The 10,000-nt window shown below is 42.8% G+C and overlaps 8 non-coding genes and 17 pseudogenes across 8 annotated transcripts; all 25 read right to left on the bottom strand.

Annotated features, from left to right (window-relative positions):
• Positions 1–4,108: 4,108 nt before the first annotated feature.
• Positions 4,109–4,228, bottom strand: LOC132963075 (5S ribosomal RNA; annotated as a pseudogene).
• A 121-nt stretch (positions 4,229–4,349) lies between these two features.
• On the bottom strand, positions 4,350–4,458 carry LOC132963337 (5S ribosomal RNA; annotated as a pseudogene).
• A 122-nt stretch (positions 4,459–4,580) lies between these two features.
• LOC132963107 (5S ribosomal RNA) lies at positions 4,581–4,700 on the bottom strand (annotated as a pseudogene).
• A 123-nt stretch (positions 4,701–4,823) lies between these two features.
• On the bottom strand, positions 4,824–4,942 carry LOC132963598 (5S ribosomal RNA). Its single transcript, XR_009668925.1, has one exon. It is a non-coding gene; the product is annotated as a 5S ribosomal RNA (ribosomal RNA).
• A 119-nt stretch (positions 4,943–5,061) lies between these two features.
• LOC132962639 (5S ribosomal RNA) lies at positions 5,062–5,180 on the bottom strand. The gene has a single exon (XR_009668579.1). It is a non-coding gene; the product is annotated as a 5S ribosomal RNA (ribosomal RNA).
• Positions 5,181–5,302: 122 nt separating this feature from the next.
• LOC132963260 (5S ribosomal RNA) lies at positions 5,303–5,411 on the bottom strand (annotated as a pseudogene).
• Positions 5,412–5,767: 356 nt separating this feature from the next.
• LOC132963018 (5S ribosomal RNA) lies at positions 5,768–5,876 on the bottom strand (annotated as a pseudogene).
• A 122-nt stretch (positions 5,877–5,998) lies between these two features.
• On the bottom strand, positions 5,999–6,117 carry LOC132963502 (5S ribosomal RNA). The gene has a single exon (XR_009668833.1). It is a non-coding gene; the product is annotated as a 5S ribosomal RNA (ribosomal RNA).
• A 122-nt stretch (positions 6,118–6,239) lies between these two features.
• LOC132963165 (5S ribosomal RNA) lies at positions 6,240–6,348 on the bottom strand (annotated as a pseudogene).
• A 104-nt stretch (positions 6,349–6,452) lies between these two features.
• Positions 6,453–6,561, bottom strand: LOC132963110 (5S ribosomal RNA; annotated as a pseudogene).
• A 121-nt stretch (positions 6,562–6,682) lies between these two features.
• Positions 6,683–6,791, bottom strand: LOC132963108 (5S ribosomal RNA; annotated as a pseudogene).
• A 120-nt stretch (positions 6,792–6,911) lies between these two features.
• LOC132963003 (5S ribosomal RNA) lies at positions 6,912–7,020 on the bottom strand (annotated as a pseudogene).
• A 104-nt stretch (positions 7,021–7,124) lies between these two features.
• Positions 7,125–7,233, bottom strand: LOC132963223 (5S ribosomal RNA; annotated as a pseudogene).
• A 123-nt stretch (positions 7,234–7,356) lies between these two features.
• On the bottom strand, positions 7,357–7,475 carry LOC132963774 (5S ribosomal RNA). The gene has a single exon (XR_009669089.1). It is a non-coding gene; the product is annotated as a 5S ribosomal RNA (ribosomal RNA).
• A 121-nt stretch (positions 7,476–7,596) lies between these two features.
• On the bottom strand, positions 7,597–7,705 carry LOC132963105 (5S ribosomal RNA; annotated as a pseudogene).
• Positions 7,706–7,826: 121 nt separating this feature from the next.
• On the bottom strand, positions 7,827–7,935 carry LOC132962876 (5S ribosomal RNA; annotated as a pseudogene).
• Positions 7,936–8,057: 122 nt separating this feature from the next.
• LOC132962897 (5S ribosomal RNA) lies at positions 8,058–8,177 on the bottom strand (annotated as a pseudogene).
• A 122-nt stretch (positions 8,178–8,299) lies between these two features.
• LOC132963830 (5S ribosomal RNA) lies at positions 8,300–8,418 on the bottom strand. Its single transcript, XR_009669143.1, has one exon. It is a non-coding gene; the product is annotated as a 5S ribosomal RNA (ribosomal RNA).
• A 122-nt stretch (positions 8,419–8,540) lies between these two features.
• On the bottom strand, positions 8,541–8,649 carry LOC132963202 (5S ribosomal RNA; annotated as a pseudogene).
• A 121-nt stretch (positions 8,650–8,770) lies between these two features.
• On the bottom strand, positions 8,771–8,879 carry LOC132963081 (5S ribosomal RNA; annotated as a pseudogene).
• Positions 8,880–9,003: 124 nt separating this feature from the next.
• LOC132963039 (5S ribosomal RNA) lies at positions 9,004–9,122 on the bottom strand. Its single transcript, XR_009668709.1, has one exon. It is a non-coding gene; the product is annotated as a 5S ribosomal RNA (ribosomal RNA).
• Positions 9,123–9,244: 122 nt separating this feature from the next.
• Positions 9,245–9,353, bottom strand: LOC132963011 (5S ribosomal RNA; annotated as a pseudogene).
• A 123-nt stretch (positions 9,354–9,476) lies between these two features.
• On the bottom strand, positions 9,477–9,595 carry LOC132962780 (5S ribosomal RNA). Its single transcript, XR_009668675.1, has one exon. It is a non-coding gene; the product is annotated as a 5S ribosomal RNA (ribosomal RNA).
• Positions 9,596–9,717: 122 nt separating this feature from the next.
• On the bottom strand, positions 9,718–9,836 carry LOC132963586 (5S ribosomal RNA). Its single transcript, XR_009668913.1, has one exon. It is a non-coding gene; the product is annotated as a 5S ribosomal RNA (ribosomal RNA).
• A 120-nt stretch (positions 9,837–9,956) lies between these two features.
• Positions 9,957–10,000, bottom strand: part of LOC132963002 (5S ribosomal RNA) — a 109-nt pseudogene continuing 65 nt past the window's right edge.

Genomic DNA, 10,000 nt, shown 5'->3' with positions numbered 1-10,000 from the left:
TAACTAGATTGGATTCCTTACCTAGTAACATCATTTCTGACTTATTTTCATTTACTTTTGCCCCAGATGCTCTTTCATAAGTTTGTACATGTTTTAATATCAATTCTATATCCTCCTCTCCTTTTACCATTATATTCACGTCATCTGCATACTGTATTATTTTTACGTTTTCCTTACCTATACCTTTTATGTTTACGTCTTCCGATATCAGTGCTGCCAGCGGCTCTGCTACCAAGCTGTACAACAGCGCTGACATCGGACATCCTTGTCTCACTGACCTTGATATTTTAAAAGAATCAGTTAGTTCCCCGTTACATTTTATCTTGCTTTCCGCTCCTGTATACAACATATTTATCCATTCTCTCATTCTCTCCCCGAATCCAAACTTCTCTAACACCTTCCCCATGAACCCGTGATCTACTCTGTCAAAAGCTTTATTTAAATCAATCCCTAGCCATATTCCCCCCTCCCCTTCCATATCCCTGACCGTCTGTTTTATTGAAATGATTGAGTCTGCTATGTCTCTGTTTGGTATACTGTATGATTGTGTTTGTTCTATGATTGTTCCTATTACCTCCCTGATTCTATTGGCTATTGTTTTCGCTATGATTTTGTAGTCTGTGTTGAGTAGGCTGATTGGTCTGTAGTTGTCCAGATTTTTATTGTCCCCCTTGTTTTTGTAAAAAATAGTAACCACCCCTTCCCCTAAACTTTTTGGTATATGTTTCACTTTTTCCATATATTTACTCAATTTGTTCACCAAGGGCACCAGCTGCTCTTTGAAAGCTTGGTAGAATTCCGCAGTTAGGCCATCGCTCCCAGGACTTTTGTTTTTGTTTAACCCCTCTAAAGCACTTCTGATTTCTCCCTCTGTAAACTCACAATCACACCACATTTTATCGTCCTCGCTTAGTTTTTTCTTTAAGGCACCCAAAGCTCTGTTCACACTCACGCTATCACACTCCTGTCTCGAAAACAGGCTTTCATAATAGCCCTTTACTATTTCTAAAATTCCCTTTTTATCTGTCACACTTTTACCTGCTTCATTTAATAATTCGTTTATTTCTGTTCTTTTTTGTTTTTGTTTTTCCAGACCTAAAAAAAAGGCTGTACTCCTCTCCCCCTCATACATATATTGTATTTTACTCCTAATGGCTGCACCCCTACTCTTTTTAAGTTCAATCACTCCCAACTGTTCTTTTAAATGTATGTATTTTTCGACATCTACATTATCTACACTGTCAAGCGATGCTATTTCCTCACTTAGTTGTTTTCTCAAATTCTCTTCCTTTCTATTTTCTCTCCACTTTTTCTCTTTACTATAATTGATACACTTTTTTTTAATTCTGACTTTTACACTATCCCACCACACATTCATATCTTCACTCTCATTCCACTCATATCCCACATCATTCAACAATCTTTCCATACTTTTCACAAACATTCCATCATCCAGCAAGCTTGCATTAAAGCACCATATCCCTCCTTTACGTACATTCGTTTCTTTTCTAAACGTGATTTCTATTCCAGCGTGATCGCTCCACATATTAGTTTTATATTCAACTTCTTTAATCCACCTCACTACCTCGCATGTCACCAAAGCATAATCTATTCTAGATTGTTTTAATCTATTCAGTACAATTTGTCTCCTGGAGAACACCCTCTCCCATGGATGTAGCAATCTCCAAATATCAATGCATTGTTTCGTTATCATTATATCTTTAAGTGTCCCCCTGCTCACATCCCCCTTAAACACATTATTTTTTGACACATCGGTGGGTGTCATCGCCACATTAAAGTCACCGATTATTATACAATTCCTTTCCCACCATTTGCTTATTGCAATGAAGAATGTTTTCCTTTCTTTTTCTCCATTCGGTGCATATATATTTATGATTCTTATATTTTTCGTTTCATACACACAGTCTATTACTATTATTCTTCCTTCTTTGTCTCCATAAACCAAATTTACCCCTGTTACCCGACCCGTTTTGACTAAAACCGCCACTCCTCTCGCCCTCGACGTGCCATTGGAGCAGAAAATATGGCCCACAAAGTCTTTTTTTATGTCTTCCACCAGGGAATCATCCCACCTGGTCTCCTGCAGGCACAAAACGTCATTCTGCAAGGAAAGAATCGCATGTCTTTTTTCTTTGTTCCTTAGTCCATTCACGTTTATCGAAAATAAATTAAAGGCCATTATCATAAAAATAAAAACAAAAAAAACGGATTTACAGGGGTTATTGTCAGTCATTATTTGTCCTTACATTTCAATTTTTTCACCAACTTTTTTCGTTGTCCAAGACTTAGTCTTTTTTGCGCACTCGCCAGTTCACTCACATCCATTTCGCTGTCCGTTTCATTGGGACTGGTGCTTTTACCCGTATTATTTAGCGTGATTTTTCTCCCTCCCGCCTGTCCAACACCACTCTCAGGCATCTCCCTCCCCTCTGTGCTCATGCTTACCCCCGGGTCTTCTGCCACGTCCCTTCCGTCTCCTTTTTTCCCTCTCTCGCTCGTTTTTCGCTGCTTCTGCTGTCCTCCCTCTCCAGCCAGCTCCGGCGTCTCCAGCTCGCACTCTGACGCCCGTTCTCCTCCGCTCTCTCCGCTCTGCTCCATTTCTCCGTCACTGTTCTCGTCTTCTCTGATCTCCTTCCTGCTTGCTCCAATCACCTCCTTCTCCTCCGCCTCCTCCTCGTACACCTCCTCCGCCTCGTCTTCATCCTCGTACACCTCCTCCACCTCGTTCTTGCTTTCCTCTCCGTTCTCACACTCACATTCATTTTCTCTTTTTTTACAGTTTGTGCATTTTGTGCTGTTCGCGCTGCACTCTCGCGCAAAGTGTCCCTGCACCCCACAGTTGTGGCACATAAATTCTGGACACTCTCTCAGGATGTGTCCCGGCTGGATGCACATCCTGCACACTTTTTGTTGTCTATCATGTATTACTCTAAAGTATTCGTTCCCCATCACAGTGTTAAACTTTGTGGAGTAAGGGAGTGACTGTACCTGGTCATTAAATCTGACCCGGACAAACCTCGTTCCGTCAGCTATCATTGTTCCAGGCCACATTCTGCGTTTTATTGGTGATGTCGGTTTCACTCCCCATCCCGTCAGCTTCCAAACTATTTCTTCATCTGTGATATACGCTGGCAGGTTTAAAAAAGACACCACCAGCTCATCATTATTTAGTTCTCTCGCCACGACTCTGGTCTCTCCGATTTTAAATCCATCCAGCAGCCTTTCCTTTCCTTTAATGTTGCTCACCGTCACCTCCAGTTTTTCAGGTCCCAGGGTTCTGCACGCCAGCAGGCCCCCACAGATCATTTTTATGTTGCTCATGACGTGATTTAGAGGAACTTTGTCTCCCACCATTTCAATGTTTAGTGTTAGTTTTCTCTCAAAAGACACTTTTGCTTCCTCTTTTTCTGCTCTCTCGCCACCTCTCCCATTCTCTGCATGCGGAGCAATCAGCCCGCCGCTCCTCTCTCTTCCTCTCTCTCCGTCATCCATTCCGTTCCCTGTTTCATTTGCCGTTTTCATCCGTCCTTTTTGTCCGTCGTTCTTCTCGTTGTCGTTTAATCCATTCCTTTGTTTCAGTGCAATGTTTGTTTGTTCACGTTGTTGTCCGTTCTCTTTTCCTTTTTCCATCTCTCCAGTCCGTGGTCCTGTCATCTTTGTGATCCGTCCGTGTGAGTTTGCTCGCGACATACGAGCAAACATTCACAAAAAACAAAAATTCTTCACAAAATTGTGGAAAAAAAACAGGAAAAAAAGGTGAAAAGAAAAACGATCCCCCTAACAGTCAGTGACTGCTGGGGGACATTCACTCACAATCTGAGGTATTTAAATAAATCCAAAGCGCATCCAAAAAACAAACAAATTAGTCCAGCTGTCCTGCTCAGTACTGACACGTCAGCTCTCCTTCAGCACCACACAAACTCTGACAGCAAAAGGGGCGTGTTCAGGGTGGTATGGCTGTAAGCCATTATTGTGTGCAGAAAGGGGCCTTTTAAAGATGTCATGCCCTTGATTCTGACTGAATTTTTGGACATGTGAATATGTCTCTCTATCATAAAAAAAAAACATATGATCAAAAAAATGAAACAGCTTACAGCATCTGGTATTCCACAGGCAGTCTCCCATCCAAGTACTAACCAGGCGCGACCCTGCTTAGCTTCCGAGATCGGACGACATCGGGCGTGTTCAGGGTGGTATGGCCGTAAGCCATTATTGTGTGCAGAAAGGGGCCTTTTAAAGATGTCATGCCCTTGATTCTGGCTGAATTTTTGGACATGTGAATATGTCTCTATATGATAAAAAAAAACATATGATCAAAAAAATGAAAAAGCTTACAGCACCTGGTATTCCTAGGCGGTCTCCCATCCAAGTATTAACCAGGCCCGACCCTGCTTTGCTTCTGAGATCGGGCGTGTTCAGGGTGGTATGGACGTAAGGCATTATTGTGTGCAGAAAGGGGCCTTTTAAAGATATCATGCCCTTGATTCTGGCTAAATTTTTGGACATGTGAATATGTCTCTATATGATAAAAAAAAAACACATGATCAAAAAAATGAAACAGCTTACAGCATCTGGTATTCCACAGGCGGTCTCCCATCCAAGTACTAACCAGGCACGACCCTGCTTAGTTTCCGAGATCGGACGAGATCGGACGAGTTCAGGGAGGTATGACTGTAAGCCATTATTGTGTGCAGAAAGGGGCCTTTTAAAGATGTCATGCCCTTCATTCTGGTTGAATTTTTGGACATGTGAATATGTCTGTATATGATAAAAAAAAATAATATGATCAAAAAAAATTAAAAAGCTTACAGCACCTGGTATTCCCAGGCGGTCTCCCATCCAATTACTAACCAGGCCCGACCCTGCTTAGCTTCTGAGATCGAACGAGATCAGGCGTGTTCAGGGTGGTATGGCCGTAAGCCATTATTGTGTGCAGACAGGGGCCTTTTAAAGATGTCATGCCCTTGATTCTGGCTGAATTTTTGGACATGTGAATATGTCTCTATATGATAAAAAAAAACATGATCAAAAAAATGAAAAAGCTTACAGCACCTGGTATTCCCAGGCGGTCTCCCATCCAAGTACTAACCAGGCCTTAACCTGCTTAGCTTCTGAGATCGAACGAGATCGGGCGTGTTCAGGGTGGTATGGCCATAAGCCATTATTGTCTGCAGACAGGGGCCTTTTAAAGATGTCATGCCCTTGATTCTGGCTGAATTTTTGGACATATGAATATGTCTCTCTATGAAAAAAAAAAACATATGATCAAAAAAATAAAAAAAGCTTACAGCGTCTGGTATTCCCAGGCGGTCTCCCATCCAAGTACTAACCAGGCCCGACCCTGCTTAGCTTCCAAGATCGGACGAGTTCAGGGTGGTTTGGCCGTAAGCCATTATGGTGTGCAGAAAGGGGCCTTTTAAAGATGTCATGCCCTTGATTCTGGCTGAATTTTTGGACATGTGAATATGTCTCTATATGATAAAAAAAAAAACATATGATCAAAAAAATGAAACAGCTTACAGCATTTGGTATTCCACAGGCGGTCTCCCATCCAAGTACTAATGAGGCCTGACCCTGCATAGCTTCCGAGATCTGACGGATTCAGGGTGGTATGGCCGTAAGCCATTATTGTGTGCAGAAAGGGGCCTTTTAAAGATGTCATGCCCTTGATTCTGGTTGAATTTTTGGACATGTGAATATGTCTCTATATGATAAAAAAAAATCATATGATCCAAAAAAATGAAAAAGCTTACAGCACCTGATATTCCCAGGCGGTCTCCCATCCAAGTACTAACCAGGCCCGACCCTGCTTAGCTTCCGAGATCTGACGGATTCAGGGTGGTATGGCCGTAAGCCATTATTGTGTGCAGAAAGGGGCCTTTTAAAGATGTCATGCCCTTGATTCTGGTTGAATTTTTGGACATGTGAATATGTCTCTATATGATAAAAAAAAACATATGATCAAAAAAAATGAAAAAGCTTACAGCACCTGGTATTCCCAGGCGGTCTCCCATCCAAGTACTAACCAGGCCCGACCCTGCTTAGCTTCCGAGATCGGACGAGATCGGGCGTGTTCAGGGTGGTATGGCCGTAAGCCATTATTGTGTGCAGACATGGGCCTTTTAAAGATGTCATGCCCTTGATTCTGGCTGAATTTTTGGACATGTGAATATGTCTCTATATGATAAAAAAAAAACATATGATCAAAAAAATGAAAAAGCTTACAGCACCTGATATTCCCAGGCGGTCTCCCATCCAAGTACTAACCAGGCCCGACCCTGCTTAGCTTCCGAGATCTGACTGGTTCAGGGTGGTATGGCCGTAAGCCATTATTGTGTGCAGAAAGGGGCCTTTTAAAGATGTCATGTCCTTGATTCTGGTTGAATTTTTGGACATGTGAATATGCCTCTATATGATCAAAAAAATGAAAAAGCTTACAGCACCCTGTATTCCCGGGCGGTCTCCCATCCAAGTACTAACCAGGCCAGACCCTGCTTAGCTTCCGAGATCGGGCGTGTTCAGGGTGGTATGGCCGTAAGCCATTATTGTTTGCAGACAGGGGCCTTTTAAAGATGTCATGCCCTTGATTCTGGCTGAATTTTTGGACATGTGAATATGTCTCTATATGATAAAAAAAAACATATGATCAAAAAAATGAAAAAGCTTACAGCACCTGGTTTTCCCAGGCGGTCTCCCATCCAAGTACTAACCAGGCCCGACCCTGATTAGCTTCCGAGATCTGACGAGTTCAGGGTGGTATGGCCGTAAGCCATTATTGTGTGCAGAATGGGGCCTTTTAAAGCTGTCATGCCCTTGATTCTGGCTGAATTTTTGGACATGTGAATATGTCTCTATATGATAAAAAAAACATATGATCGAAAAAATGAAAAAGCTTACAGCACCTGGTATTCCCAGGCGGTCTCCCATCTAAGTACTAACCAGGCCCGACCCTGCTTAGCTTCCGAGATCTGACGAGTTCAGGGTGGTATGGCCGTAAGCCATTATTGTGTGCAGAAAGGGGCCTTTTAAAGATGTCATGCCCTTGATTCTGGTTGAATTTTTGGACAAGTGAATATGTCTCTATATGATCAAAAAAATGAAAAAGCTTACAGCACCTGGTATTCCCAGGCGGTCTCCCATCCAAGTACTAAGCAGGCCTGACCCTGCTTAGCCTCCGAGATCGGACGGGTTCAGGGTGGTATGGCCGTAAGCCATTATTGTGTGCAGAAAGGGGCCTTTTAAACATGTCATGCCCTTGATTCTGGCTGAATTTTTGGACATGTGAATATGTCTCTATATGATAAAAAAAAAACATATGATCAAAAAAAATGAAAAAGCTTACAGCACCTGGTATTCCCAGGCGGTCTCCCATCCAAGTACTAACCAGGCCCGACCCTGCTTAGCTTCCGAGATCAGACGAGATCGGGCGTGTTCAGGGTGGTATGGCCGTAAGCCATTATTGTGTGCAGACAGGTGTCTTTTAAAGATGTCATGCCCTTGATTCTGGCTGAATTTTTGGACATGTGAATATGTCTCTCTATGATAAAAAAAAACATATGATCAAAAAAATGAAAAAGCTTACAGCACCCGGTATTCCCAGGCGGTCTCCCATCCAAGTACTAACCAAGCCAGACCGTGCTTAGCTTCCGAGATCAGGGGTGTTCAGGGTTGTATGGCCGTAAGCCATTATTGTGTGCAGAAAGGGGCCTTTTAAAGATGTCATGCCCTTGATTCTGGCTGAATTTTTGGACATGTGAATATGTCTCTATATGATAAAAAAAAACATATGATCAAAAAAATGAAAAAGCTTACAGCACCTGGTTTTCCCAGGTGGTCTCCCATCCAAGTACTAACCAGGCCCGACCCTGCTTAGCTTCCGAGATCGGACGAGTTCAGGGTGGTATGGCCGTAAGCCATTATTGTGTGCAGAAAGGGTCCTTTTAAAGATGTCATGCCCTTGATTTTGGCTGAATTTTTGGACATGTGAATATGTCTCTCTATCATAAAAAAAAAACATATGATCAAAAAAATGAAACAGCTTACAGCATCTGGTATTCCACAGGCAGTCTCCCATCCAAGTACTAACCAGGCCCGACCCTGCTTAGCTTCCGAGATCTGACGACATCGGGCGTGTTCAGGGTGGTATGGCCGTAAGCCATTATTGTGTGCAGAAAGGGGCCTTTTAAAGATGTCATGCCCTTGATTCTGGCTGAATTTTTGGACATGTGAATATGTCTCTATATGATAAAAAAAAAACATATGATCAAAAATATGAAAAAGCTTACAGCACCTGGTATTCCTAGGCGGTCTCCCATCCAATTACTAACCAGGCCCGACCCTGCTTAGCTTCCGAGATCAGACGAGATCGGGCGTGTTCAGGGTGGTACGGCCGTAAGCCATTATTGAGTGCAGACAGGGGCCTTTTAAAGATGTCATGCCCTTGATTCTGGCTGAATTTTTGGACATGTGAATATGTCTCTCTATGATAAAAAAAAAACATATGATCAAAAAAATGAAAAAGCTTACTGCACCTGGTATTCCCAGGCGGTCTCCCATCCAAGTACTAACCAGGCCCGACCATGCTTAGCATCCGAGATCGGATGAGATCAGGGTGGTATGGCCGTAAGCCATTATTGCGTGCAGAAAGGGGCCTTTTAAAGATGTCATGCCCTTGATTCTGGCTGATTTTTTGGACATGTGAATATGTCTCTATATGATAAAAAAAAACATATGATCAAAAAAATGAAAAAGCTTACAGCACCTGGTATTCGCAGGCGGCCTCCCATCCAAGTACTAACCAGGCCCTACCCTACTTAGCTTCCGAGATCGGACGAGTTCAGGGTGGTATGGCCGTAAGCCATCATTGTTTGCAGAAAGGGGCATTTTAAAGATGTCATGCCCTTGATTCTGGTTTAATTTTTGGACATGTGAATATGTCTCTATATGACAAAAAAAAAAACATATGATCAAAAAAAATGAAAAAGCTTACAGCACCTGGTATTCCCAGGCGGTCTCCCATCCAAGTACTAACCAGGCCCTACCCTGCTTAGCTTCCGAGATCGGACGAGATCGGGCGTGTTCAGGGTGGTATGGCCGTAAGCCATTATTGTGTGCAGACAGGGGCCTTTTAAAGATGTCATGCCCTTCATTCTGGCTGAATTTTTGGACATGTGAATATGTCTCTATATGATAAAAAAAAACCATATGATCAAAAAAATGAAAAAGCTTACAGCACCTGGTATTCCCAGGCGGTCTCCCATCCAAGTACTAACCAGGCCCGACCCTGCTTAGCTTCCGAGATCTGACGAGATCAGGGTGGTATGGCCGTAAGCCATTATTGTGTGCAGAAAGGGGCCTTTTAAAGATGTCATGCCCTTGATTCTGGCTGAATTTTTGGACATGTGAATATGTCTCTATATGATAAAAAAAAAAACATATGATCAAAAATATGAAAAAGCTTACAGCACCTGGTATTCCTAGGCAGTCTCCCATCCAATTACTAACCAGGCCCGACCCTGCTTAGCTTCCGAGATCGGACGAGATCAGGCATGTTCAGGGTGGGATGGCCATAAGCTGTTATTGTGTGCAGACAGGGGCCTTTTAAAGATGTCATGCCCTTGAGTCTGGCTGAATTTTTGGACATGTGAATATGTCTCTATATGAAAAAAAAAAACATATGATCAAAAAAAATGAAAAAGCTTACAGCACCTGGTATTCCCAGGAGGTCTCCCATCGAAGTACTAAGCAGGCCCGACCCTGCTTAGCTTCCGAGATCGGACGAGATCGGGCGTGTTAAGGGTGGTATGGCCGTAAGCCATTATTGTGTGCAGAATGGGGCCTTTTAAAGCTGTCATGCCCTTGATTCTGGCTGAATTTTTGGACATGTGAATATGTCTCTATATGATAAAAAAAACATATGATCGAAAAAATGAAAAAGCTTACAGCACCTGGTATTCCCAGGCGGTCTCCCATCTAAGTA

The sequence above is a fragment of the Labrus mixtus genome, unplaced genomic scaffold (assembly GCF_963584025.1).
Source record: "Labrus mixtus unplaced genomic scaffold, fLabMix1.1 SCAFFOLD_52, whole genome shotgun sequence".
Taxonomy (NCBI): Eukaryota; Metazoa; Chordata; class Actinopteri; order Labriformes; family Labridae; genus Labrus; species Labrus mixtus.
The sequence above is the reverse complement of the archived record's forward strand: the minus strand, read 5'-3'. Positions and strand labels throughout refer to the sequence as shown.